General features: G+C 50.7%; 1 protein-coding gene across 5 annotated transcripts in view; it reads right to left on the reverse strand.

Moving 5' to 3' along the window:
- The window catches only part of CUEDC1 (CUE domain containing 1), an 88,452-nt gene that overhangs the window by 56,239 nt on the left and 13,303 nt on the right, over positions 1-18,910 (reverse strand). For 4 of the 5 annotated variants that reach the window (XM_090025440.1, XM_090025443.1, XM_090025441.1 and 1 more), the window contains one exon: positions 18,247-18,404. The exons of the other annotated variant lie outside the window; for it this stretch is intronic. The gene's annotated coding sequence lies outside the window, so the exon portion shown is untranslated. The remainder of the gene's footprint in view (positions 1-18,246; positions 18,405-18,910) is intronic. 5 annotated transcript variants of the gene reach the window in all.

Raw genomic sequence — 18,910 nt, forward strand, 5'->3', positions numbered from 1 at the left:
CCCTCCTGTTCGCTGCCCCTTGGACCGGGTAGGAAGCCTCTCACCAGCCACGCTGCATTTCAGTTCGGACATAGCGCATCGGGCCCGGTCTGCTCGTGAGAGCTTTGCTGTGCCACTCAGAAGGGGGGGTTTTGCCAACACAGCTATGCTGGCAAAAGCCCTGTTATGTATGTGCTTACACTGATAATCGGCGGCTTTTCCCAGCACAGATCAGGCCAGTTTCCCCGAGCGAAACAAATAGCACCATGAAAAGGACTTCGTGCCAGCATAACTTCATCCTCGGCGCTTGCCAGCAGCATAGAAAAATCAGCAGACAATGCCACAGAGAACCCACTCATCAAGACAACTTTGTGGGTGCTTTCTTTCCGTGCTGTTTTCCATAACCAGAAAAAAAAAAATATCCAAACAAACTAGCAATGCAACCAAGACCTGCAGATGGGAAAGCAGACATAGGGCTTGATCCCATGCTGCCCTGGGCACTGAGGGCACCGGGCACATCCACAACGTGTGCTGCATCTTGCCCAGATTGAAGCAGATCGCTATTTCACAATTGACACCCCGGAGGAATGGCTGGAGCAACATTCAATGCACTAATTGCAAATCCACCAATAATCTTAGTAGTTCCTGGTAGTTTACACACGTGCTACGTTCACTACCAAGCACCAAGACGGAGCCATACGGCTGTAAACATGGAAAGACACACACACACACACACACACAATACTGTGGCACTTACGTGCTTTGCAATTCCTGGCAGTACAAGACATTAGTCTCCTGCCTTCAGAGTTTAAAGACCCTCTGTTCAATGTGCAAAGGCGGGGAGTGGGGATCAGTATTGATTTGCCTAAGGCCATGCAGAGCAGAAAGACTGCACAAGTTTCTATGGAAACAAAATTAGCAGAGTAACAATCTCACTCGCGGGCACTGTAAATTAGTCCCCGGGACAGGTGCCTGTCCATTAACATCTGATAAAAAGATTTAGAGGTACTCTCGTTGCACACACCGTTGTGACCACTTAGTTTGACCGCATTCAAGGAGGGGAAGAAATGCTTAGTTTTCTGGCCATGTGCTGTACGAATCGCCTTGAGACAGCACGGGCTCACTGGCACACAGGGAAGGGGCCGTGCAGTGGAAACCAGATGGTGGAGGAGCCCGCGTGGAAAGCATCTTCCAGATCCTGTTGGCCTACCGTCACTTTGGCAGACGGACGTTTCTCCGAGGGGTTAGGCATAACCTGGATCAGGGTTAGGAAACATGGGAGAGGGGAGAAGTGGAGCTGTGGCAGGGTTCGGCGTCTGTTGTTCTCTGCTCCAGACAAAGCATTCGAGGAAAAAGCCAGGCTCACGTGTAGTTGCAAAGATGCTGTAACCAAGAGTCACTGAAGGCCAGAAACTGCACACTTCCTGCGGCTGGGGTGCTTGGGGAGGTGTGACCAGCATTTCTCTTGCATGGGTGGCGAACACTGAAGTCTTTATCATCATGATGATTTGTAGTACTCCCACTGAGAAACCAGGACCCCACTTTGTGCAAAGAAAGGCTTGGGTTGAAAAGGTTCAAACCCCTTCCCCACTCAAGGAGATTTCACACCAGGTCCCGACAAGTCTGGAAGACGCTGATGAGCGAGCATGTAACGAAAGGATGATCCTACAGGGGACGAGGGCGTGAAACCAGAATGGCTGAAGGGGCAGAGATTTGGTCAGACTTTCTCAGTTCGGGGGGAGATGTGCTTTCTGCTTTGGTTTTATTTTTAATCCAACACCAATTAATCCCAGTGACGACGCACATTTGGACGCAAGGAAGTTGCGACAGCCTCCGACCTCTCCCTTCTGTGAAGGCGAGAGAGGACACACTGAAACGTCCAAGACCCCCAAGGAACTCCAGCAACACCGGGGAAGATGAGACCTGGCATTACTGAAATGGTCAAGTAAACCACAAGAAGCAGGGAAGGAAAGCTTTCCCCCAAAACACAAGAACCCCCTTTGCATCGCTCCCCGACTGACGGAGAAGCCCCAGAATCACAGAAAACGAGGGCTGAAGGGAATTCAGGAGTTGCATCTAGTGCAACCCCCTGCTCAGAGCAGGACCAGCCCCAACTACATCATCCCAGCCAAGAGTTGGGCTAGCCAGGTCTTAAAAACCTCCAAGGATGTAGAGTCCAGCACCTCTCTGGGTAACCTGTCCCTGTGTTTTACTACCCTCCTAGTGAGAAAGTTTTTCCTAATATCCAACCTCAACTGCCCTTGCTGCAACCTGAGCCCATTGCTCCTTGTCCTGTCATCTGCCACCACTGTGAGCAGCCCAGCTCCATCCTCTTTGCAACTCCCCCGCAGGGAGCTGACGGCTGCTATTCAATTCCCTCTTAGTCTTCTCTTCTGCAAACTAAATAAGCCCAGATTCCTCCGCTTCTCCTCACAAGACACGTCCCGCAGCCCCCTCACCGTTTTTGTTGCCCTCCACTGGACTCTCTCCAACTTTCTGTAATGGGGGCCCAAAACTGGACACTTCTCCAACTGTGGTCTCACCAGTGCTGAATAGGGGAGAATAATCATTTCCCTTGTTCTGCTGGCAACGCTCCTACCAGTGCAGCCCAGTCTGCCATGAGCCTTCTTGGCGACAAGGGCACGCTGGTGGCTCACATCCAACTTACTGTCCACTGTCACCCCCCGGTCCTTTTCTGCAGAGCTGCTGCCCAGCCAGTCGGTCCCCAGTGCACGGGCTTGCTCCATCCTAAAAGTGCAGGACTTTGCATTTCTCCTTATTACAACATCTTGCATGACACAGAAAATCTGGCATGAACCCAATCCAAAAATCAAAAGATGTGGGCAGTTCCCCTTAAGCCTCTTATGGAAAATGCTGCTTCCAGCAGCAACGCACACTTCAAACACTTCACTGGGACCTTCTGTAGGTAACAGCTCCTAGGTGGACAGCAAATCACCAGCACCACTGATGCAGCACATAGGTGTTTCTTGTACAGGTCTCTCATCCCAAGGGAAACACAAGCTGGCCCTTCTTAGCTTGCAAGAGTTGTAAGCATGAGCCTCACAAGTTGGCATCACTTAAAGCCACTGAGAGAAGAGGGGGGAAAAAGAAAAAATGAACTAATTCAGACTCGAACAGAAGAGCTCTTTCTGTGAACCAGCAAGCCATATGGTTGCTACACGCTGTCCTCTGGAAGTAGCAAACTGATGGCTCGGTACAGTCAGTACACGCTGTATTCCTGCCATGCTGTGACATAGCATCTCATTTTAATGGCCCGCTCTTTTATCCTCCCTCACACTGCGAGACACTGCTCTGCAGAGGAAAGCCCCCATGAAACACTACCCTGACTGGGAGACGGATATTTAATTAAATACTCACATGTCAGATCTCTCCCAGGGAAACAGAATTTTTTTTCCAGTGAACCTTGAAAGCAGGGATATTCCCTCGTCCTGCATGGCAGGGCTCTTCCAGGGAACAGATAAAGGCCCATTAAAAGATGCAGTTTAAAATTCACTCTGTACCTTTTGACATCCCAGCACAGTAGAGCATAATTTTAAATAGAAGAAGTGAAACGGGGAGATTAACCTGGACCTAAAAAGTCAGCCTGATGCTCAAACAAGCTCTGAATTTCTCTTCAGGCTTGGGAGCGCAGCTTAGACAAGTTTCAGGAAAGGAAAAAAAAAAAGGGGGGGGGAATATTTCTGCAGGGCTACAGAGGATGACAGCTTTTTTCCACTGTCTCACTTGAGTTTGCATCCAAATTCTCAGCTCTCTGCCTTGAAACAGATGAGCAATAATACCGGTGCTGTAGTTGCTCTCCTACACGGCTTTCTTATAGCTCGCCACCAAATCAGGGCAAGCTCTTCCTCAAACTGCCGTCGGCTGAATGCGTTTCATTAGCAAAATTAATTTTCATGCTAAACACCAGCCCTCTGCCCTTCCTCTTCCCCCCCTGCCCTGCCACCAGTGCTTCAGAGCCCAGGTATTCAGGCCAGCCTAAAGCAAAGGCTATTATCCGGCAACAAAGACTGACAGCAGCAGCAGGTCTACAGCTGGCAATTTAGGACAAATAAATGCTTTGCCAGTGGAGGCTTGTCATTTGCAACAGGACAGTGCCTGGGAGGCCCCAGTCAGATGCTCAGCGCTGGACGCAGCCGTACCGAAGAGGCAGCTCCCTGCCTCAGACAGCTAACGAAGCAAGACGCGGTCGTCGGTTAGGACAACGCAAGAAGGGGAATGCCAGGAAACAAGGAGACAACCCAGCTCAGCAAGTCCCAGCACTCCAGCTGCCACTCGGTTTTGTAGGCATCGCGGCAGGGGACGGGCAAAGGGTTCGCAGGGAGCTCCAGCCAGGGGAACGGTGGCACCGTTGCCACCGATGGACATTGGCTCTATTCCTGCCATGCTGGCTGTTGAGTCTCCCCGTGCCTACCCTGGATATCCGGAGGCAGGTGAAGGCAGCCAGGTTGCCTTGCATCTTCCACCCCGTCTCCATCATCTTCAACTCGGAAGCAATGGGAAGATAAATGAGCCGTCTCTTAAACTCCCAAGTTTCTACCCTTTGGGCAAAACGTTTACCATGGTGCCCAGCCCTCCCTGAAATCCTGGAGGAAGGACAGGCCTCAAGCACGTACTTGGGAAATTCAGGGTCATGTCTGTTCGCGGTGCTAGCAACAACTCTGAAGGGGGATGATTCAAAGGACTTGGACATGGAGAATTATAAAAGAGCTGTTTCATCTGCACGTCCACGGGGGTACCGGACCTTGCAGGCTTGCCACAGAAACTTTGCCTTGAATTTGCACGCTGCACCTCTGCTCCACTCCTGCTGTGACCCCCGTCTCCATGCATCTCGACTCTTCAAAGATCTCCTTAAAACTCAGCGCTCCTCAGTCACGTAAACGGTGCAACCATGCAGTCTCCCCGACTCAGCTGCCCCATCCCAACAGTCCTGCACATATTTCTACATCCCCTTCTCTATTCGCCTCGCTCCGGTGCCCACAAGCTGGCCAGCCTCGCTTCAAAAGCTTTTGAGCCAGCATCTCTCCAATCAACTGAGCTAATCACGCGCCGTCTTGGTTTTGATCCCCCTCAAAAATGAGCTTCCTTTTCTCTACCATACCTCCCCCCACCCTTCCTTTTCTTCTTCCAGTATTATTATCACTACTTCCAAACCGCAGCGCTCGAGAGGGTGCTTGGGGACACAACGCCCAGGGTGCGTGCCAATGCCAAAAGCGGCATTTAACAGCGTGATCTAATTTTAAGAGAAGCTGGTTTCCAAAAGCGACTGCGCCGAACAGCCGAGCACCAGAAATATCAGAGCGTCTCCTCCGTCAGCCAAAGAGCAAAGATGTGCCTGATCGAGGAGGAGATTACAAGCTAGCGCGCCATCCCTTAAAGAGTCCCGAGGAATCTCGCACCTTCCAGGGACGCTGCCGAAGAAGATTGCCGAGGAGAAAACACCGGTCTAATTGACTCTGTAACTGGGTCAAACGTTAAAATCAGCACTAAGCAGCGATGTCGCTGCAACTCACCTAGCAGATGTGCCATGCTTAGGTCTCTAGAGAAAAATCTACCTATTAACTTGTTTCTAACCCGCAAAAGGTTTGCTTTCATGGGACGGGACAGCAAAAAGGGCCGCAACACAGGCGCCTCTTGAATTAAACGTGTGCATTTTAACCTGTCGCTAAGGCACAGCGGCTCTCTTTCCCTGGTTTCCAGCGTGGACTTTCCCGGGGAATAAATTGACAAGCTGTCAGGGAGAAATATTGCTTCCTGAAATCAGAGCTCATTTTCCAGCAATAAAGACAGAGATAAAGCTGAGAGGGGAACACAAGGGAGGCAGGCAGCATTGTGTATCACTATACAGGCACAGCTGGCATGGTTGGCCATTTCACCCGTTTGAAGCCAGGATCCTTCCTGCACTTCTCTTAAAAGGCAAATATCCATGGACTGAGAGGCAGCACCTTTGAATGAGAAAACTACTTGCAAAGGCAAGAAAGAAACATCTTAAACAAAGAAGTGGAGTCCTGATCTAGCTACAGGTTGAGTGGGGGGGGTGGGATTAAAAAGAAACCCCCACAAACAAATGAAGATGATGAGCGTGTTTTATTTTATCTTAATGTCCTTTTAAAGAGATCACATACTGCCCTAGTAATAAAATTATACCCCCACACACATGCCTATTCCCGCCCCCCCTTTGCATTGACATAACAGGATAATTATTCCAATATCTGAAAATAGGGATAGTCACTATTTACAAGGTAATTACGTTCAATTAGCGCTGGCTGAGTGGATGGCATAAGTGGATTTCTACAGGGTCGCAGCCACTCAGCTGTTTATGGAAAACACCCAACTTCCATCTGTAGGGCCTTTTTTAAATCCCTGAGCTGCCAGCCGCGTGAAGCAGCCTGCTCCTAATGTAGAACAACTCCGACAGGGTCAAAAGCAAAGCTGGGTGATGCACAGGTACAAAAAAGAGGAAGATCCCGGCATCCATCCTTTCATCATGCCTTCCTCCTTTCTCTTCTGTTTTCCTGCTTTTCTTTTCCACTTCCTTCCTGTCTTCTGGGGCCTGGCTGCTTTTATCAGGAGGCTGAATAGGTGCAGTCATCTGATATGCAAGGCCATACCTTGCCATGGGGCTTCAAAGACATTCCTCAGGGGTTTTTATGAGATCTCTATAGGCGAGATGCACCTTGCTGGAGAAGGGCTCAAGAAAGGTTTTCGGCATCACTTCAGCACCACCAGAAACAAGGGGGATCCTCCCACTGATTTCAGGGCGCATGTTCATTTCCATGCACAAACTCACTGGGTCTCTCTCGTTTTGTGTAAAAATACAGATAGTCACTGCATGGTATAGTTGATTAAAGGCAAAAGCGGTAAAGAGCAAAACAGCCCGACAGCGCACAATAGAGACGTGGTAAGTGGTCCTTTACGAGCCTAAGCACCACTGATCAGGAAGCAGCAATCCGGCTGCGGAGGATTTTCTTTTTCTGCGTCGCTGGAAGCTTGCAAGGTTCACAACTCAAATCCAGCCACCAGCACCGAGGGGGAGTTTGTATGCGCGCAGCTGGCTTGGGCCACTCAAGCTTACCTAATCTTTCAGCTGCAAAGGCTCCAAGCTGAGACTCCGGCGCTTCGCCACAGCATTGCAGAGGCATAAAATACTGGGGGGATAAAAGCGGCTGCAGCAGGCTTAAAGAAAGCTCAGATGCTCTAAACTACTGAGGGGAAGCAGGCAGGCAACTGGATTCAGTCTCGTCTTTGCCAGTCTAGAGGCTGGGAGATGGAAATGGCACCAAGGATCCACCTATTTTAATATCTAGAAAATAGCATCCTTACCTGCAAGACTCCTTTGTAACCGTGCTATTGCAATGAACTGATCACAAGAGGATCCCGGCAGTCAATGGCTGGGTTACATCCTGCCATGCTAGGATCTGCCACCCTCCATCAAACCCGACCCTCCCTAGCACTGAGCATATCCGAATCATTGCTATGTCTAATCCAGTCCTTTTGGGGATCCCAATACTTACCTCCCCTCTGTGGCATCATGTGGCAGGGAGTTTCACAGATTTAGTTGGTGTTGTGCTAAAAAAGAGCTTTGAACAGACTGCCTTGTTTTTCCATAATGCAAAGAAAATCAAATAGGCAGGTGGGCTCCTACTGAAGTCAGCTATCTCCACGCAGGAAAGAGGGGCGAGCAAGAAATGTGCAGGACACTCGACCCAGTGTTGGCAAACACAAGATTCATCCAGCCTGCTACCGCTGCTGCATTGCTCCGCTGGTCAGCCCTACTCAGCACTGCCATATCACGTGCCATTTATTGCTTTTCCCTAAAGCCCCAGCTCCTGGAGTCCTGGGATGACGGCAGAATCTCATCATCTGCTGCTTTTTTTTTTTTTTTTTTTAAAAAGGCCATTTTTATCTGACCTGATTGCAGAGAAAAAAGTTTCACATGCCAGCACCTCAGGGCTCAGATAGGAGAACGCATAAAAAGGACCTGAAAAAGCCCGATTTTTTTCCACCTTCAGAAATCTTGCCGACAAAGCGGGCTGGCAATATCGACCCCCACTAATCATCCCTAGCCAATCAGCTTTGCCAAAAAAGAAAACGGTGTTTTGTCATCCCACTAAATCCCCCCACACACAATCGCCCTCTGCAAGGAGCAGACTCCACTGCTTTAAAAGTCATTTTCTTTTCAAAATAAATAAATAAATATGAAATTGCTCCCGTTCTCAGCTGCAGCTGCAAATCAAGCGCACCAAAGAAAAGAGTCAATTTTCTGCAGAATTTTGAAAGCAAAGATAAAGGTTGTTTCGGCGTGCTTAGAAAAAAAAAAAAAAGGAGAGAGGGGACAAAACAAAAAACCCATTCCTTAGAGGGAGAGAGAAACAACTGCAAGGTGTTCGCACATATTGAAAAGCATTAATAAAACCCCCAGCAAGTAGGAATTGCTCCGTATTCAAGCAAAGTGCATATTAAAAGGAATGCAGCTTCCCTACAAAGTTTATTACGGCTGTAAAAAGGCCTCTCCCGCTCCGACTGTATTTTCTGATGCCCCAATTGAAACCCATTAGAGTTTAATAGACTTCAAGGAACAGCGGCAACCAATGAAATCCTGGAATATTTAATAACGAGCTGCTCCGATTCCCGTCGGCAGACAGCTGTGGCTCTGGAGGCCTGCGATCCCTCCGAGGTCCCTTATCAAAGGAGAGGGCTCCCCATTACGTGTCACGTGGCTGCTGATAAATAGAAATAAAAGAGGAATCCTTTGCCATGTGGAAGGCGGGAGTCCGGCTTTCCCAAGAGCCTCAGTGTGTGCAAGAATGGCAGGTCACTAAGCCATATGCAAATCAAAGGGGGCTTAAAAGGAAAGGCATTGCACCAGCTGTCTCCAAAGGGAACATTAATTAAAGGGGCAGTACTCTCGCTCCCTCGCCTTGCCACTCAAATAAATATACTGCAGGGAGCACGAAAGTTAGAGTCGCCCTTTTTCTCCCCCACATCCTCCAGAAAAAAAAGAGGCGGAGGAGGGAGGGCTGTTTTGTGCAGCGAGCTTTTCTCTCCCCACCCAGGGAACAAGGCATGGGCTCGCCCAGCCCTTGAGAGGTGGGTGTCTGGTTTAATGAATGAGTTAATAGTGTTCATCTCTGCTCACGTCCTGCTTCTTGGCATTGCTGCTATTTGGATCCTCAGGTTTCGAGCGACCCGCAGGCCTGCAGGAGCCGGGGGTGCTCAGTCTTCAATGGGTGCTCAGCACCGACTGCCCCCCGCACCACGCAGAGGTGGCCTTAGCCGCTAGCAAGCACTCGTGACCCGTCAGCCCTGTGTTACGATTTACCCGAGGCAGCACGCAAGGGTGGAGCGTCGTGCCAGGTGCTGTACAAACACAGGGCACAATTATAGGTCTGGCCCTACCTGCTAGGCCCCTACTCAAGCTGGCCAATTTTTGGTGCAGCCAGCATGCACGAGGGGTGGGGATCAAGGCAATGGGGACACTTGAGCTGTAGCACAAGGTAACCCGCTGCTGGAAAGCAGCCCTAACACTAAAAGCCCTTTCCAACCAGCCTGGTTGGACCTGGCAGACGCTGCGGTAAGAGCGGGGTCCCCCACAGCAAAGCTGCCCTGGGCATTAGGCTGAAGACCAGCAAGCTGATCCCATAAAGGACAGCGCGCCGGTGCCGAGACGCGCAACTAGGAGCGAATCCGTTGTCGGCCCGCGTTCATCGTGGAATCGATAATGACTCCAAGATCACTTTCTGCCACCGTGCTTTCGAGAAGGGAGCTCCCCAGCCGGTAGGTATGCTGCTGGTTCGTACTGCCCAAGTGCAGCACCCTGCACTTGTCAGCGCTGAAACCCATCCTACTTTCATTTACCCACCCCTGAAACCTGTCCGGGTCCAACTGTATCCTGTCCCTCCCTTCTAGCGTGCCCACCTCACCCCGTATCTTAGTGTCGTCCGTGAATTTTAACAGGGTGCTTTTCACCCCTTCGTCTAAGTCACTAATAAAGAAATTGAACAGCACGGGCCCAAGGACTGAGCCCTGAGGGACTCCACTGCTCACATCCCTCCAAGTTGAATATGACCTGTTCACCATCACTCTCTGGGTGCGGCCTCTCAGCCAATTTGCGACCCATCTGCACCACAGTTGCCTAGCTTTTTAATGAGGATGGGGTGGGAAACCATGTCAAAGTCCTTCCTGAAGTCCAGAAAGACTATGTCCACCGCGACATCTGCATCCAATGATCCACCGTGACACCGGCATCAGAGATTTTTCACTCGGAGGCCAGGTCTGGGTCTGGAAGCCTCAACCTTTTCCTAGCACCATGCTCCCAAGTCAGCCAAGCACTTACATCTGAATTTAAACCCCCTGGGAGTTAGAAATGGGTGAAGTGCTTTGCTGAATCAGAGCACTTTGCATTTTGGCTGCCGATGGATTTGGAAGCATCCGAAGCCCCAGGCTGAAAAGGTTGGGGTGGAGAATACTTGCCGGTTGCAGCGCCACACATAGTGTTTGAGCGACTGAGTTTTCCTCAGTCAAAAGGATTTGGAGCTGATGCGGATAACTGGACCTGGAACATGAGCTTTTTCCAAAATATAAAATAATAATTCTGCATTTTGACTTCTATTCTACCCAGGAGAGCACACAAACGCCAACAAACTCTCCCTATGCCTGAAGAAGGGCGTTCGTGCCCAAAAGCTTGCAAAGAACAATTTTTTCAACTATTGAGTTGGTCTAATACAAAATACCACATCTACCCAAAGAACCTGGCTTGCTGAATTGGAGCCCTTCAGGGACACGCGCACACATGGCACAACGTGGGCTAGGATCACTGGGACAGCCCGCACTCAGCACGGGGGGAGATGCAGCTGAGAGCCGTTCCTCCCTGGGCCGCGAGGAAGGCGAGGGCAAAGGGAGCCGAGCTCCCCTGCCAGATGCTCTTCCTGTTGCGGCTCAGGAGAACCACAGTGCCGTCAAACAGCTAAATCGGGAGCAAAAGGGGAAGCCCGCATGGGGCGGAAAGGGTCCCCGACGCGAGCAGAACGATGCGGCGGCCAGCGCAGAGCGCCCTGGGACACAGTTGGAGACGCTGGTCCAACTATTATTAGAGCATCAGAAACTCCCGAGGCAGCAGCGAGGGGCTGACAGGGAACCCCTCCCTAGCTTCTACCACGCCACGGCCTTTCCCAGCTCCCTGATGCCCTCCAGCACAGGCCACGGCTGATGGACTTGGTGGGGTCGAAGCAGGACCGTGGGATCGCTGCGGGAAGGGCAGCATGGTGACCTGGATCTGGTCGCCGGTGGCCGTGGCCCTAGCAAAAAGCAGGGTACATCTCGGATCAGCAGCGTCTGCTCGACGCTGGACCAGCGGGCAGGGTGATGCAGCTGGGAGGTATCAGCAAGAGATCTGCAAGAGGGCAAGGGGACGCTAGCAGCGCAGCTGGCTTGGGTGGGCCTATGATATACCTTCTCCACCTCAACTCGGCTCCTGCTTCCCAAGGGCAGGATTTCCAGCCGTCCAACTCTGCTCCCACAGGCCAACGCAGAGCATTTCTGCAAATGCGTCGGACCCAGGGACGATCCCGGTGGTCCTTACAGCGACTCTTTATCGTAAGCAATAAACTGAAGTAACTCGTCCCATATGTGCACATGCAGAGGGGAGCCCGGCCCACCCTCCAGCTGCAGCAGGAGGGCCCAGCTGCTAGCTTTTACATGCACTTCTGTCAAGAGACCCTTCTCCATATTAACCAGATGCTCAGGGGCCAGAAGGGCACCTCTCAGGGCACTCGTGTTCAGCCTCCTCAGGGGCCTTAGCACTTAGCGAGAGCTTAATATACGATTAATTGCTGCATGCGCACACCAATACACTACTTGCAGCAAGGGAGGGTGGCAGGGGGTGGAAGTGTCCTCCTCCTACCCAGAAGGAAACTTCATACAGAGGGCACATCTGCCCTGCAAGGTGAGGCATGACTATAAGTGGTGGAGGGCGGAGGAAGACATGTAGCTAGCATGAATTTATTCAGCACCTGGAGACATGGCAGCAAGGACCTCAGCAGCCTGAGCATATGCCCAGGGCCTGGAGGGCTTGCGCAACGCGTGTCCTGAAGCCTGTCCTGCTGCATCTCCACTGCTGGAGGAACGCACTGGAGCTGGATGAAAGCCAGTCTGTATCTTCCTCACATAGCAGATATCCCCCCCGAAAGGTTAAGTGACCTGCCCAATGCCAAAGGGGCAGTGGCATCAGAGCTGAAATGTTTCTGGGCTCTTCTTTTTCTTCTGTGGCCTTGGAGCTAAACTGCCGGCAATGGTCCGACAGGTGGAAGGAAGCTTGTGGGAGCCTCTGGTCCCAGTGCTTCCCCACAAGGCACAGCACCCTACCCCTAACCTCCAAGTTCCTCATAAAATTAGGGAACTGAGGCCTTTCGCACAGCCCAAAGGCCAGCCCCAAGAGGCTCGAAGGATGCGACTACCACAGGCCATAGGGAAGGGGGGAGACTTGTCTTGCATGTCAGGTTCTTGCTCCAAAGCTCAACAGACTGCGATCACAGCATGAAGGAAGGACCGCCACAGCAAAGTGGGAGCTGAGATTTGCCCCAGGACAGTTCAAGGGCAGGCTGGGGTCTGTGCTTTCACGCAACTGTGTTCGTAGCAGGGGCTGGAGCTGCGGCGAGACAGACCCCAGCACCTCAAAAAAAAAAAAAAAAAAAAAAAAAAAGGTCCCAGCCTTGCAGCCAGGGCCATTAGGCTTTGCTTTTGGAAAGGAAAGGCAGGGGAAGGGAAGAGCAGGACAGCTGGATTTGTAAAACTCTGTGTCCACTCTTTGCTGGTCAGGAACAAAGCCAGGACCCTCATAAGGAGAAAATATCATTTAAAAAAGCTCCCACTTCAAAGGCTGCACCATCCTCTGGGAGCATCTGGTTCCCCCCACGACCCTGCTGATATGCCCAGGGCCCGGGTGTCAAAGAAGCCGGGTGCTCAGCTTCAGCTGAAGTTCAAGGGAAGTGCAAACGCAAAAAATAAAATGGGGATCTGGGTGCTTTGCTAGACACCAAAGCCCAGCCCTGGAAGCTACAACTAACACACAGCATACTAGCCAAGGACGCAGCCCAGGGTTTGCAACAGCTTCACTTCCAAAGGCTCTCGTAACGCACAGGTGCGCAGTGTCTCTCCCCATTTCTCAGCCCTTTCATGCCAAATGGAGTTGCCCAGCTTCCCAACTCTGCACTTCTTTCATCATTTCCCAGAAAAATCCCAGGGACTTGTCCCGGCGAGAAGCCTGTTGGCACCCCGCCAGAAAGCAGGAAGCCGTGCCTCACCATGGAGAGAAGTGAGAAGGTGTTTTTATAGCCGGCAAATAAACATGGTGAGAATACCTGCTGGGACTTGTAATCTCCCCTGATACATGAAGAGAAGGTGTGGAGGGGCTGAGCAGCAAAAGGCTGCTGTGTTACCGCTATATCAGGCCAGGGTGCTAGGCAAAGTGTGTTTGATGCTTCCAGTTTGGCTCCTGATGTGTAAATGCATGCATCACAAGAAGCGTTATCGTCCCGGTGCTCTCAGCATGAGAGGTTTTGCTGGTGCTCTCAGTGTGAGAGGCCAAGAAACGAGTGGCTTGGAGGCAGGATGCTCTCAAAGCACCCAAGAAGCAAAGCAACTTCTGGAGCCTACGCTACAGGCTGCTCTGCTCTTCTCTTCTCCTCGCCAGGCATCCAAGCAAGGCACAGCACAGCTCCCTCCCATCACTCTTGCATCAAAAAAGGCTTCAATCAAGACTGAACCAAAAGTTGTGCCGGTTGCTGAGCAACCAGAAGGGAAGGCAAACACAAAACCAGCCCAGTGATGCTGTCACATCTGAGTCATGTCATCCAAGAACCTGAAATGCCCCATTATTCCTACCGCTAACTGCTCGCTCGGCTTCCACGTGCCTGCAAGGCCAGCCTGGAGAGGAACAGAAAGATCATGAGATGCTTAACGCCTATGCAGATGAAGGGCTGAGGGAAGCTCTTTGGGAGCTGCCAAGCTCTCATGCACAGGCACGAGTCCCTGCAGCATTTGCCTTCCTGGAAGGGCGATGCCAACAAGACGCAACTTCCCCAAATACAAGTCTGGGTCTCCTGGACGCTTCTCCGAAACGCATTTGCTTTACCTCTGCCCAGCACAGAGCCCAAGCAAGACCAGAGGCCTGGACTCCAGGATCTGGGAGCTTCCCAATGCGAGATGCTGCACCAGAAGCTGAACTCAGGAGCACTCTTGAAATGGAAAAAGCTGCTTTGGAGGAGAGCGGGGTTAGCGGTCAGCAGGGGCCCTTGGTCTCGTCTCACGCACTTGCTTTCAATACGGAGAGAGTTCATGTGACACTGAGCTCTTGCAAATAGCGGGGACTTAGAGAGGTGCACAGGTTTGTGCTGGTCGTCTCTGCAGGGGTGGGTACCACCCTGGTTTATCAGGTGAGGACACTTCTGCACGGAGAGCTCCCCACCACCATAACACCACAGGTGATGGTGGGTAAGGCACGCAGCCCGCCCTCTATTCTTCAGCTTCCCCATCCTTGCAATAGGTACAATAACCCTGACTTGCCTCACCTAGTGGGGGTGAGGACTTCTTTACAATATCTATCGCATGCTTTGAGCTCCTTAGCTGAATATATTATAAAGGGCCAAGTATGGCAAACTCCTGTGTAGTTTTTCTAAGAGACTAGACATTGGATTTATAGGGGATGGTTTGGATAGGGATGATCCTGCCTCAGGCAGAGGGTTGGCCCGGATGCCCTCTGGAGATCCCTCCCAGCCCTACTTCACTACGACCCTCCGCCATGGAGAAGGCCTAATGTTTCCACAGGGTTTAACACACCGCTACCACAGTCCAGGTCAGAAAGATGCAAACAAATGTATAAAGGAGAAAACTCAGGTTGAGCAAAGCAAAGACAAGGCAGTTGGCATTTCAGTTGCCTAAGAAACTCTGTGTAGCCTAATCTCTGCCTAAGTGGTGGACTCACTTGCCCACAGGTCTCACCAACCGAGGGGCATTTAAGTCCCATTGAGTTTAGCTTACATACGACATCCTGAAGACAGGCTGGTAAATCCCATGCAGAGGCCCCATGGAGGTCAGGAGAATCAAAAAAACAAAACATAGCAGCAAGGTGCCTAGCTCCCCTTCTGCTTTTGAAATCTATCCCTGTTGACCTTTGTCATCCTATATGGCCCAGGTATTTTGAAAGCCAACTCTTGGCTCTTTCACTGCATGCGAAAGCTGAATACAGCAAGTTCCTTAATAAGCATGGGAAGGCATGCCTACTCAAAGCAGACCCTTGGGGGGGAAAAAAGGGGCATTATGTGAAGGCTAGGGCTTAGTCCATGTTAGGGAGACACTCACTGTCTCTAAAGAACAAGACGACCCAAGGAAACCAAACTCCTTAGCTCCCAAACATTTACAATGCACTTGGAAGACGTCCGGTGGGAAGCACGGCAATTAGATCTTAGCACGTGCATTAAGAAAAGACCACCCAGTACACCAAAACTATAGCCAGGGAGAAATCAGGCTGGAATTGTGGAAGGACAGCAAGGCTGATGGTAGCATCTGAACTACAGATAGGAGGGAAACCCGGCAGCTCTGAACCCCGTATTCAGGAAATTCCCCCCTCTTCCCGAGAGCATCTTCAAAAGAGCACCGTGATCGATCTGATCTGCCAGGCGCTGAATGCCCTCAGGTAGCAGCAATCCCAACTCAGTAGGAATAACAGGCTAGTAGGGAAAACATCTCTCTTGCTTTAAAATCCAAGGCACTTGAATGACAACAAATGGGCTATGGGCTCGTCCCGTAGAGCCGATTCACTTTGGTGTAAAATTTGACTGCCAGAATTGTAGAAAGCTTACAGAGATGCTGAAAACAAACAAACAAACAAACAAACAAAAAAATTGGATGCTGCTTCCACATCCCCAGATGCAAACACGAGAGTTTAAGCCTAAGGCTGCAGAGTAATTGCTTAAGGTGGAACAAAGAGATCTAACTAGGAGGAACAGGAAGAAGCAAAGAAATGGCAAGGCTTTCTGACAGTCAGATACGGTAGACCGGGAATAAACTGTTCCTCTTCACTTGAGATGTTTAAAAGCAGACAAGACAAAGCTCTGAGGGGAAGGATAGTTAAGTGCTTAAAGATTTGGATGGGGACAGAGGAGAACATTTTAGTTGCTGGCTCTGGTCCTGGCTACATCACTTAGGGCTAGGTCTGCATTGCGGTGGGAGTTAGGAGCTCTTATTAATCCTACTAGGGATTGATAGGACATCCGTAGGCACCAAAAAAAACCCACACAGGGTACAACACACCCTTGTCTCTCGCTGGGAGCTCACAGCTCTTCTGAGAATCGGGGCTTTTGCCCCAGTGCCCTGTTGGTAAGAGGGGGTGCGGCAAAGACGAGGAGTATTTGAAAGACACTCAGGGGCTTGTCTCCACTGCCTCGCGCTGTGTCCGGCAGCGTCTCTGCAAAGCATGCCCCAGCCCGTGTGCTCCTGCCTCACGTGCAATCCCAGGCTGTGTAGCTGCTGTATAGCAAGCAGGTACCAATCAGCACATCTGAGGCCAAGAGTTTAAGGTGACTGCATTGCTTCACTTAACAGCAACATCCAAGGCAAGGCATGGAAGCCACACAGAGATGTCCTCAGTCGCTGCAGCATTAGGCATCTCCTAAGAGAAGAGGATCCTTTAACTGAGAGGATCATAGATATCTTCAACACATTCATGCCTTCTTCCTGCCACAGCCGGAGAACAGGGAGTGCAGCTCCCTGTGCCATTTCAAGGTACCTGCAGCGTCAGGTCTAAATCAGCAAGTTAAAATAATAAAATAAAAAGCCAGTTTGCCTTTAAGCTGCCTGTAGGATTCCCCTGTGGACAAACTCCATGCCACCATATCAATAATCCCAAGGACATCTGGGTCATGCAGAAATAATGCAATGTTTTGTAAATGCACAGATAAGTCATTAATAATGTTCACCCCGCTGGACGGTTTGTGGCTTATTTCTAAACAAGTCTTTCCTAAAAACAAGATGCTGCTGGAGTTTCTTCCATGGCTGCAGCTGACACGCAAGGGAGAAATGCATCCAGAAGAAAAGACTGGAACCCTTGGCTTGTTAGTCAGCCTTCGTTTCACCCATCAAATCCTCCCTCTCAGGTGTTTTGCAATAGACAGACAGATAGATGTTAATAAAATTGTTATTACTTTAAAAACAGAGGCCCTTTTTGCCTTACAAGGACCCCACCCTCTCAGCTCGTCACAGGACACATCTATTTTATCCTCTCCCCACACCCTGAACCCTATTGTTCCTATTCAAGTCGCCGTTCCTGATACTCTCAGCAAAATGAACCTTCCTGGATGCCTCCACTAATGGCACAGCTCGACTACAGAGCTGGGAACCAGGAGCACGTGAACTTTCTCTTGGCTCCATTCAGCTGCATCTCCTCGCCTACCCATGCCTCAGTTGCTCAGCTGTGAAATGGGCCTGTCACCCTCTGCCTACCCGTGCGAGTGCTGGCTGAGATGAACACTGAGCATGACCAGCACAATGCATACCTGCTTTGAGTACCCTCCCGACAGAGTATCTCATTTGGAGCCATTGGTGCAGGGGCTGTGCAAGCAAGGGGGATGGGTTAGACTGAAAACTCATGCAAATAGCTATGTGGCTGATCTCTGGCAGATGCAGCCACTCAGTTTGCAAACACTCATGGCAGCTGCTGGCACACACTGAGCACACAACAGCAGATCTTTTTGTTTCTGCCCCAGATGCAGGCCCCAACCACTCCTGTCCATCTGGCAAAAGCAAAACGGCCTTCTCTCTAACGCACGGAGTTGCCACCCACGCAGCTCGGTGCTTGAGAAGCTGAGAGGTCACCGCTCTCTCCGCAACCGGTAAAAATGCTCCAACTATATCAAGGAGCCGCTTTGGACATAAAGGAGGGTCCACGACTAGGCCATGCAACTAGGTTAGCATCTCTTTAAAGAGCCAGTGAGCCCTACAGTGGTCCCTGGGCAAGGCAGGTTAAGCTACCTCCTTACAGATCCAAAGGTGCCAGTTCAAACCCTAACCTGGACTCATCAACCCAGCTGTAGCTGGGCCTTCAGTCCGGGGGCACAAAGACGGGCAGATGTGATGCTAACCATATCACCGATCTTTGCCTAACGCTGGAGACAATAACTAGTGTGTCTTAACCACAATAGCCCAAAGGACTGCTAAGCCCGGGAAGACTTTTGACCCGTTGACAGTGGTACTCACCATGCTCGGTTTCCAAAACCGACTAGCGCAGCAGCGCCCGCGTTCAGGTCAGCGAGGGGTTGGGAACGTTTCTGAAAGGTGCTACTCACTGGAAAACACCAATTCTTCGAACCCAAACGCTCTTGGCAGGGCAGGGCCGTCTTCTTCAAATTCCTGTTCTGGAAAAAAAAAATACAAGCCAATTTTTCGATGGTCAGGACGTCGAAGCTTTCAAAAAGAGACGGTAATTTATTTTTGGTTCGTTTCTCACGTTCAGTTAGAGCGAAACCAGGTTGTAAACAATCGTTAGAAACGGGCTGCAATCAAAATAAGACATTTCGATTGCCCTAACAAGGAAGGTTTTACATTTTGGCTTGCAAGGGTTTTCTAGAATCGCTTGTTGCTCCAAAAAATAAAATCCGGCTGGGAAAATAATGCCGATGCCTCAAAATTCAGCGGGACTGGGAAAAACCAAACCAGTTCCCCGTTCGCCCCTGAGCAAGGGCTCGTACATTCAGGTAACATGGTTATTTGTTTTATACCCGGCCCGCGTATTTCTCTAGACTTCATTTGTTGCCTAAAGAGCAGAAGACGGCAACGCAGGGCCGAGGGCCAAAGAAATTACTGGTGTTACACTTGCTGGCGGTGTGGGTTGGGGTGGTGTTATTTTTTCATTAAGCCTGCT

This window comes from Crocodylus siamensis, chromosome 13, assembly GCF_052110815.1.
Source record: "Crocodylus siamensis isolate JL-2025a chromosome 13, ASM5211081v1, whole genome shotgun sequence".
Lineage (NCBI taxonomy): Eukaryota > Metazoa > Chordata > Crocodylia > Crocodylidae > Crocodylus > Crocodylus siamensis.